At 50.3% G+C, this 9,430-nt stretch overlaps 1 protein-coding gene across 1 annotated transcript in view; it reads right to left on the reverse strand.

The window, feature by feature from the left end:
* The window catches only part of CNR2 (cannabinoid receptor 2 (macrophage)), a 53,508-nt gene extending 48,302 nt beyond the window's left edge, over positions 1-5,206 (reverse strand). The window contains exon 1 of the mRNA XM_011945584.1: positions 5,077-5,206. The gene's annotated coding sequence lies outside the window, so the exon portion shown is untranslated. The remainder of the gene's footprint in view (positions 1-5,076) is intronic.
* Positions 5,207-9,430: the final 4,224 nt, after the last annotated feature.

Here is a 9,430-nt window from a genome sequence, read left to right on the forward strand (position 1 = left end):
GGGGTTTCACCATGTTGGCCAGCATGGTCTTGATATCCTGACCTCATGATTTGTCCACCTGGGCCTCCCAAAATGCTGGGATTACAGGCATGAACCACCATGCCTGGCCAATTATCCCTTTTTAAATATTTATTTGGAGATAGGGATCTTGCTCTGTCACCCAGGCTAGAGTGCAGTAGCACAATCTCAGCTCACTGCAGCCTTGAATTCCTGGGCTCAAGCGATGCCTGGCTATAACTGCTGGATTTGATTCTTCCACTTACCCTAGGAAGATCTCACATTGAGAAAAATATCTTTTAAACATTACAATAATTATTCACTAATTTTTTAAAAATGGAAACAGGCATCAAGACCTTCTAATGATGTGAACCTTCTGGAACATATCCTTGCCTGGTGGGAAAAACTGGTAGAAAGTAGTGGGAAGACAGACTTGGGTTTGACTCCTGTCTCTGCCTGTTGTGTCTAAGCCTTGGTGGCCTCATCTGTCAAATGGGCCCATTGGAAGGGAGGGAGGGCTACAGAAGGTCCGGGAAGCAGCCTCTGGCTCCTCCCTTGCTCTCCATGGGCTCTATTGCCCAGCTCCCAGCTCCATCAGAGTCTCCAGGACCCAAACAGACCCAGGGAGAGGAACAGAGGACAAACTCAATGAATTTGGATGGAGGCAACACTGTGAACGCAGCTGTGGCTCTCAAAGAGGAACTTATGGGTGGCCTCAACCTCTAGGGAGGCAAGGGAGCCGCTGAGAGATGGGTGGGGTGGTGGGGGTGGGGGAGTGGGAAAAGCTGTCTTTGACTCACTGTATGAGCAGAAGATCAGAGACCTCCTCTCTGGGCAGTGGGAGCACGTGGGGGAGGGGAGGAGAAGCCGTGAAGCTCACGGGACACCGAACCACGAAGTCACCTCTGCTCATGGGCTCACCCACATCCTCCCCAACTGGATGGGGCCCCAGCAGCCTTCACTTCCTCGCCTGCTGGGGAATCCTTTCCTCCCTGCTTGGCCCTGTCTCCACTATGCAGTTCCTCCCCCATTAATCTGCCCTTGTCTGTCATTGTCTCTCCTTGGCATTTGAGGTCTTTGCTGCATGGAGTGAGGACTGAGTACATCCTTTCTCTCCCCAGGAGATGGAGGGAAAAGAGAACAGTTTTACACTGTTCTGGGTTCTGCTGGAAGAAGGCTGAGACCTGATCTTACTCTTCTGGTGGTCCCTGCAGCGTAGCTGGGGGCTGAGAGCCTTGGCTGTGCATGGGTTCCCACTATGCCCTCTCCCGAGACTTCAGCGTCCTGGTTTATAGCTTGGGGAGAGAAAGAGAAGTGTCTTTCTAGGACCGAGGTGAGGATTACATAAGATAATGCCTAAGCACAGGCAGGGAAGTTCTGTCAGAAATCATCCTGAAAACAGGAAGTCACCTGGGCCAAGGGCTAGAGCCTCAGGGTCTTGGCACAGCGTGGACACCTGGCAGGACTGGATTGGACTGCTCAGTTTGGGGTGCGGGGAGAGAAGCCAGCCATATTCATATGATATCCCCCCAGTTTCCTCCCCAGCACAGGTTCTCAGGTTGTCCACGTGATGGCATCTGAAACACAGCCCGGCAAGCGACACAGTAACGACAGCCCTGGTGATGATTCCCCGAGCCGGCACTGCATCTCCGTACCTAGAAGCATTTCCACTCCCGTCCTCCTGTTAGATTCCCACCACAATATGGCTCGGTTCTGGATCCAGATTGACCTGGACTTGAGTCTCAGCTTTGCCATTACCACCAGTTGTGGGACCATGGACAAGTCTCTCTCTTTCTTTTTTTTCCTTTTTTTTTTTTTTTTTTGAGACAGGAACTTGCTCAATTGCCCAGGCAATAATAGCTCACTGCAGCCTCAATCTCCCGGGCTTAAACAATCCTTCCACCTCAGCCTCCTGAGTAGCTGGGACCACAGGCATGTGCCACCACACCTGGCTAATTTTTTAATTTTTTTTTTTTTTTTTTTGTAGAGAGAGGGTCTCACTGTGTTTCCTAGACTGGTCTTGAACTGCTGAGCTCAAGCTATCCTCCTGCTTGGGCCTCCCAAAGTGCCAAGATTACAGGTGTGAGCCACCGGCCCCTTGGACAGGTCTTAAGCTTGTGTGAGCTTCAGTTTCTCACCTTGCAAACGTGGTTAGTGATAGCAGCCCCCTCCTAGGCTGTGGTGAGGACTGAATGAGGAACGGTCACAGAGCTCAAATGTGTAATAAATGCTTCATCAATGTTCGCTTAAGAAAAAAACAAGAGTGGATCACCTGAGGTCGGGAGTTCGAGACCAGCCTGGCCAACATGCAGAAACCCCATCTCTACTAAAAATACAAAATTAGCTGGGCATGATGGTACATGCCTGTAATCCCAGCTACTTGGGAGGCTGAGGCAGGAGAATCGCTTGAACCCAGGAGGCAGAGGTTGTGGTGAGCCGAGATCGCGCCGTTACACTCCAGCCGGGGCAACAAGAGCAAAACACTGTCTCAAAAAAAAAAGAAAGAAAAAAAAAGAAAGAAAGAAAATAAAGAAAGAAACAGACAAACAAAACAAGAGCCCCTTTGAGGCAGGTTGGGAGTGCTATGATAGCATCATTTTTAGAGTTGAAGAAACTGAGGTTCAGAAAGGTGATGTGACTTGCGCCAGGTCGCCTGAGTAATTGATGAGGGAGACTTGGGTTTCCATGTGATTCCACGTGATTGATAGCACACGCTCTGAACCCACAGCGCGGGATTCTGCTCACACTGGCTCTGCTATTCCTTGGCTATGTGACACTGAGCAAGTCAACACTGCTGCTGAGTCTTGGTTTTTCTCATCTGTAAGATAGGGCTGCCTGTCTCTTTTCAGAGTGCCCTTTGTGTCTTACGGCTTGGGGACTTTTTTCAGGGGTGAGAATAGGAAGCAGAAGCTATTTGAAGACAACCCGTCTTCCTGTCTTTTCCTGAGAACCTGAGCGCAGTGAGAAGGTTAGGCCACATGGGTGGCAGGTGGGGAGAGAAGAGTGTCCATCTGCCATCCACAGCCAAGGGGAGAGGAGAGATTGTCCTTGGCTGGGAGGGGACCAGAGGTCATGGGCACCTGGACTCTGCTTTCTGGAGAGATGGTGGGACCTCTTGGGGAAGTCACTGGGTGATCCTGGATGTCAAAATGAGACACAGTGGTTTCAGGTCTTACAAAGAATCTGGACTCCAGCATGCCAGGGAAGTGGGCAAGGCTGGACTTCAGACAGTCAAGCCCATTTGGGCAATGGGCATCTATCATAGGAGGACCCAGGAGCCTCCGTCACGCTTATGTTCTGTGTGTCCTCTGGGTCAATGTGCGTGGCTGGGGGTGGGAGTGAGGGAAACTCAGTGCACTTGGACATTTCATTTCCTCCTAGCCCAATAGGATGAGGCTCAGAGTCCTATTGAATGTTATTTAATCTGAATAAAGAAAAGACCATTTTATGCACACCTGAGGGCATGCAGTAAGAGTGACTGGTACTGTAAAATGAGGAGGCAAGCGATGGGGCTGGCACTGGAGGGCTCTGCTTGACTGAGCCAGGCTGCCATTTTCCCGTCTTCACTGCCTTAGCCTGGCCTTAGCCGGCGAAAGGGTAAAGAATACGCTTCACCTGCCTGGGGTCTTTCTGGTAAGCCACAATGTGGTTAAAAGAGCTGGGGCCAGGATTATTGGGACTCCACCTCCTGAGGTCTCCCTGAACTTCTCCCCAGCCACCATCCTGGCTTTCATGCTGCCAACGTGTCTACTTGTCACTCATTCGAGGGAAAAGCAGCCAGGCCTCATTTTATCCTCATCTCAAATCCACAGCAAGAGCAGATGGGGTGAAGATCAAACTCTCCACCACAGCCATTTCTGAGCCCTGTGCCGCTGCCCTCCCTGTGCTCGCATCAGACAGTCGACCCTGGCAACAAGCCTATGAGTGACCGTCTCAGGCCTGTATTTGTCAGAAGAGGAAGCTGAGCGGTAAAGAAATGAGTGATTTGCCTGAGGCCATTGAGCTACCAGTGGCAGAGCTGGGATTCAGACCTGGACGCTGACCCCAGGGCACACTGGAAAATATTGCTCTTCCCTCTGCTGAGCAGAACTTACTCCAAAACAGACCCGTGGCCTCCTGAGTCCAGTGTGCCCCTAACACCACCTCGTGGTCTCCCCATCTATAAAATGAGAGCACGGGACTCATCTGGTCATCTCAAAGGCCTCTGCCAGCCCTTGTCCTTTCCTGGCCCCCATCTACTGCTACAGTCCACACCTTGTAAGGCAGGATAGCCTGGTGGCTGAAGGGTGGGCCTCGAAGCCAGAGTGCCTAGGCTCAAGCCAATGCTCTCATTCAATGCCCGCGTGATTTCAGGTAAGTCACCTAGCCTCCACCTATCAAGTGGGCCATAGTGATAGCACCTACTGCATACAGCTGTTGTGAGGATTAAATAAATCAAACTACTAAAGGCTCTCAGGGCAGCACCTGGCACACAGTAAGTCCATCTGTGTGTGTGTGTGTGTGATTCTTGTCTCCATAATGAAACGAAAGCCAAAGTCCTGATTCTTGGTCCTAGGGGAAGGATGCCAGCCCTGAGCATTCCTGCAAATGGTCCTCCACAACCCCAGGTATCCTGAAATGACATCTATCCCCTGCCCCAGACAGGCCCACCTGGCTTCTTGTGTCTCTGGAGGGAAGGGATAAGGTAAGAATACGGGTTTTGGCCAGGCGCAGTGGCTCACACCTGTAATCCCAGCACTTTGGGAGGCCAAGGTGGGCGGATCACCTGAAGTCGGGAGTTCCAGACCAGCCTGGCCAATATGGTGAAACCCTGTCTCTACTAAAAATACAAAAATTAGCCGGGCATGATAGTGCACACCTGTAATCCCAGCTCCACGGGAGGCTGAGGCAGGAGAATCGCTTGAACCTGGGAGGTGTAGGTTGCAGTGAGCCGAGATCCCGCCACTGTACTTTAGCCTGGTCAACAGAGCAAAACTCTGTCTCAAAAACAAACAAACAAACAAACAAAAAACAAAAGAGCATACAGGTTTTGTGGAATGAGGAAGAAGCCTAAAATAAACAACAAAAGAAGCTACTCACGGTTGTGTTGTGGGTGACTGGGCACCGGGAGTTGCCGGGGGCTGAGGAGTCCCAATTGTTTTCTGTCCTCTCCCAGGACCTGGCCCTGGGTGCCACTCAGAGCACCTGTTGAGTGCCACCCCCAAGCCAGCTTTCTCTTGCTTTTGTACTTTCTCACAGATGAGTGAGCGTGAGGAGGTCTGGCCTTCCGTGCCTGTTACCACTTCCCCTCCAGGTCCCTGGTGCCACAATGCTCTTGCCCCTGCGGTTGAGTCCTCTCTCACAACGAACTCTGGCCAGGGTGAGGCATGGGCCTAGACCCTGGAGTCAAGGGACTTGGGTTCTAATCCAGCCTCGTTAAGATGTTGATTCATTTAACCTCCCTGAAGGCAAGTTTCTTTATCTGTAAAATGAGGATAATGCACCAGCATTACAATAGATCACCTAAAAGGACATGCCATTCCAATGCCTCTTCACCACTAGGCCAGAACTTTGAAATGCAAATGCATACAGGTAGATTAACATAATGGGTGATGGGTCCTGGTGTGGGGCAATAGGGAGTGGTGGGGACCGTGGGTAATAAGGGGAACACAGGATCCAAGTGGAAAAGCCTGGCTGGAACTGAGAGATACCTGACCCTCTCCACTGGTCCAGCTGAGAGAGGGGCAGGTACCTCTCAGTTCCAGCCAAGCTTTTCTCCGTGGGAGTACAGGCATACTGTCAGACACTCCAAGCATTTGGAAGTTGTGCTGTATTTTCCAAGCGATACCGGAAATTTTGACTTATGTGATAGCGTCCTGTGTGTGTGTGTTTTCTTTGTTTGTTTTTGTTTTGAGACAAGTCTCGCTCTGTTGCCCAGGCTGGAGTGCAATGGTGTGATCTCAGCTCACTGCAACCTCCGCCTCCTGGGTTCAAGCAATTCTCCTGCATCAGCCTCCCAAGTAGCTGGGACTACAGGTGCACGCAACTACCTCCAGCTAATTTTTGTAGTTTTAGTAGAGATGGTGTTTTGCCATGTTGGCCAGGCTAGTCTTGAACTCCTGACCTCAAGTGATCCACCCTCCCTGGCCTCCCAAAGTGCTAGGATTACAGGTGTGAGTCACCACGGCCAGCCGCTTCCTGATTATTTTATTTTATTTTTTTAGGCAGGGTCTCTCTCTGTTGCCCAGGCTGCAGTACAGTGGCATGGATCATAGTTCACTGCAGCCTCAACTTCCTGGGTTCCAATGATCCTCCCACCTCAGCCTTCCAAGTAGCTGGCAGTACAGGCATGTGCCACCATACCCGGCTATTTGTTTAAAATTTTTTGTATAGATGGGGGTCTCACTATGTTGCCTAGGCTGGTTTTGAACTCCTGGGCTCAAGCAGTCCTCCCGCCTCAGTCTCCAAAAGTGTTGGGATTACAGGCATGAGCCACCATGCTCAGCCAGTTGCCAATTTTAGAATGTAAAGCCCAAAGTCACACCTTTTTATTTATTTATTTATTTATTTTATTTTATTTTTTATTTTTTATTTTTGAGACGGAGTCTCGCTCTGTCGCCCGGGCTGCAGTGCAGTGGCCGGATCTCAGCTCACTGCAAGCTCCGCCTCCCGGGTTTACGCCATTCTCCTGCCTCAGCCTCCCGAGTAGCTGGGACTACAGGCGCCCGCCACCTCGCCCGGCTAGTTTTTTTTGTATTTTTTAGTAGAGACGGGGTTTCACAGTGTTAGCCAGGATGGTCTCAATCTCCTGACCTCGTGATCCGCCCGTCTCGGCCTCCCAAAGTGCTGGGATTACAGGCTTGAGCCACTATGCCTGGCCCAAAGTCACACCTTTAAAAAATGATATGTGAGTCAAACAAAACATTACCTTTAGTTTATATTTATTAGGGAGTGTATCCCTAATGTCCAGTCCTGGGCCGGACATAAATACTCAGGTGTGGTATCTGATACCATTCCAGTGTCCTCATATCCACTATCAGATAAAATATTTAATGAGACGCCATTATATTCTAAGGATACAGAGATGATTATGGCAAAGTTTTTGCCCTTGTAAACTCATGGCCTATCATTATCTCATCAGATTCTCTCACTAACTGCTCCCCACACCCCAGACCCTGATCTGGGCCAATGAAGAAAGATTTTGCCCCTGAGGTAGAGTTGCAAGATTCTTCAAGTGAAAAATAAACACAACAATAGTTGAGACATTCAGGCACTAAAAAGTACTTGTTGCTTATCTGTGATTAGAATACTTATCTGGGCGTGGTGGCTCACGTCTGTTATCCCAGCACTTTGGGAGGCAGAGGCAGATGGACTGCCTGAGCTCAGGAGTTCAAGACCACCTTGGGCAACATGGTGAAACCTCGTCTCTACTAAAATACAAAAAATTAGCTTGGCGTGGTGGTGCGCAGTTGTAGTCCCAGCTACTCGGAAGGCTGAGGCACAAGAATTGCTTCAGCCACAGAGGCGGAGGTTGCAGTGAGCGAGATCGCCTTACTGCACTCCAGCCTGGGCTCCAGAGTGAGACTCTGTCTCAAAAAAAAAAGAATGTAACTAGGCTTTCTCTGTCTTATCTGGCAACACCACCCAGAGGGGATACTCGGCAATATCTGGAGACATTTTTGGTTGTCACAATCTGGCGGAGGAATTCTACTGACACCTGCTAGGTAGAGGCCAGGAATGCTGCTAACCATTCTGCAATGCACAGGACAGCCCTACAGCAAGGAAATATCCAGCTCAAAATGCTAACATGCAAACCCTGGTCTGGACCTAGTCCTGGCTCCTTCAGCGCAAAGCCATTGCTGGGAAGGGCCTTTAATTTGATCATTAGTCCCTTTGGGAAATGGAACAGTAACAGCCTCCAGCCCTTGCATTTCTCCCAAGGGCAAGACATTGGTGGTGAGGAATGGGACAGTGAGCCCCAGGTGCCAAGAAAGAGGAAAAGAAGACCAGAAGGAGCTGGGGAGTGGGGGCCGCCTGCAGCCTACATCAGACTCCTATCTGGGCTGGAATTGGGGACCCAGGGGTGAGCTGGAAGAGATCTAGCAGATACTTCCACAATCCTGAATCCTAGACCTCTGGCCTTGAGAAAGCCCCACATGGGGAAGAAGAGTGAGGCTGTCCCTAAACGCCTGGTCCTCCATTGCAGCCCGAAGCATGTAATTGGAGGTCAAAGACATGAATGAGTGAAGGAATGAATGAAGGAAGGAAGAAAGAAAAGAAGTTACTGAAAGTTCAAATGGAAGGAACACTAGGAAGCTGAGTTTTTGTGTAGTCTCTGCCATTGCCTGGCTCAGCAACAAGTTACTTCCTGTATCTGTTCTCAATTTCTCCATTCCTGAAATGAGGAAGTTGGAGATAACAGGTGCTCCTGAAATGCCTGAGTGCATCGAAGTCACCCATAGGGCCTGTTAAAACACAGATTGGGGCCAGGCGAGGTGGCTCATGCCAGTAATCCCAGCATTTTGGGAGGCTGAGACGGGAGGAGGTCTTGCTTGAGCTCAGGAGTTTGAGGTTACAGTGAGCTCTGATCATGCTACTGCACTCCAGGCTGGGTGACAGAGAGAGAAACTTGACTCTTAAAAACAAAACCCCAAAACACAGATTGCTGGGCCCCACTCCTAGAGATTCTGTTTCAGTATTTTGGGGTGGGGCCCAAGAATCTGCATGTCTAACTAATTCCCAGGGGAGGCAGATGCTGTCGGTCCTTGGACTTCCTGTGGGCAGCACTGGACAAGAGGATCCACAAGGAAGCTCCAGGATCTTTAAGTCCCCTGGGCGGGGCTGATGGGCCCACAGAGGAAGTCTGTTCTCTTTTCTCCCTGGGAGGGCCAGGAGCATTTGTAGGTGAGGGTTTAGCAGATGGTTTTCTGGGCTCCTTGGGTAGAGCGGGCCTCAGCAGCCCTTGTACTGTGAGATGCTGCCATCTACAGGATGGATCTACCCCGTGCTGGGGCCGAGTGCTGTCATATTGAGGGTCTGATCTGAGGAGGAACATTCCTGAGAGGTATACTTTTCCTGTCAGGCCACAGGGAAGCAGTCTTTGCACTGTCTGAACCAACTTACCCTAAGATGATTCAAAGCTGGGCATGGTGGCTCACATCTGTAATCCCAGGACTGTAGGAGACTGAGGAGGAAGGGTTGCTTGAGCCCAGGAGTTCGAGACCAGCTCAGGCAACATAGTGAGACCCTGTCTCTACAAAAAATAAAAAATTAGCTGGGCATGGTGATGTATGCCTGTACTCACAGCTACTCAGGAGGCTGAGGCAGGAGGATCATGTGAGCCCAGGAGGTCAAGGCTGCAGTGAGCCATGATCTGCACCACTGCACTCCAGCTTGGGTGATGGAGAAAAAAAAAAAAAAGATTATTCAGTGTGTAAATGTTGGTGCCTGAATT

Source organism: Colobus angolensis, unplaced genomic scaffold (assembly GCF_000951035.1).
Source record: "Colobus angolensis palliatus isolate OR3802 unplaced genomic scaffold, Cang.pa_1.0 Scaffold240, whole genome shotgun sequence".
Lineage (NCBI taxonomy): Eukaryota > Metazoa > Chordata > Mammalia > Primates > Cercopithecidae > Colobus > Colobus angolensis.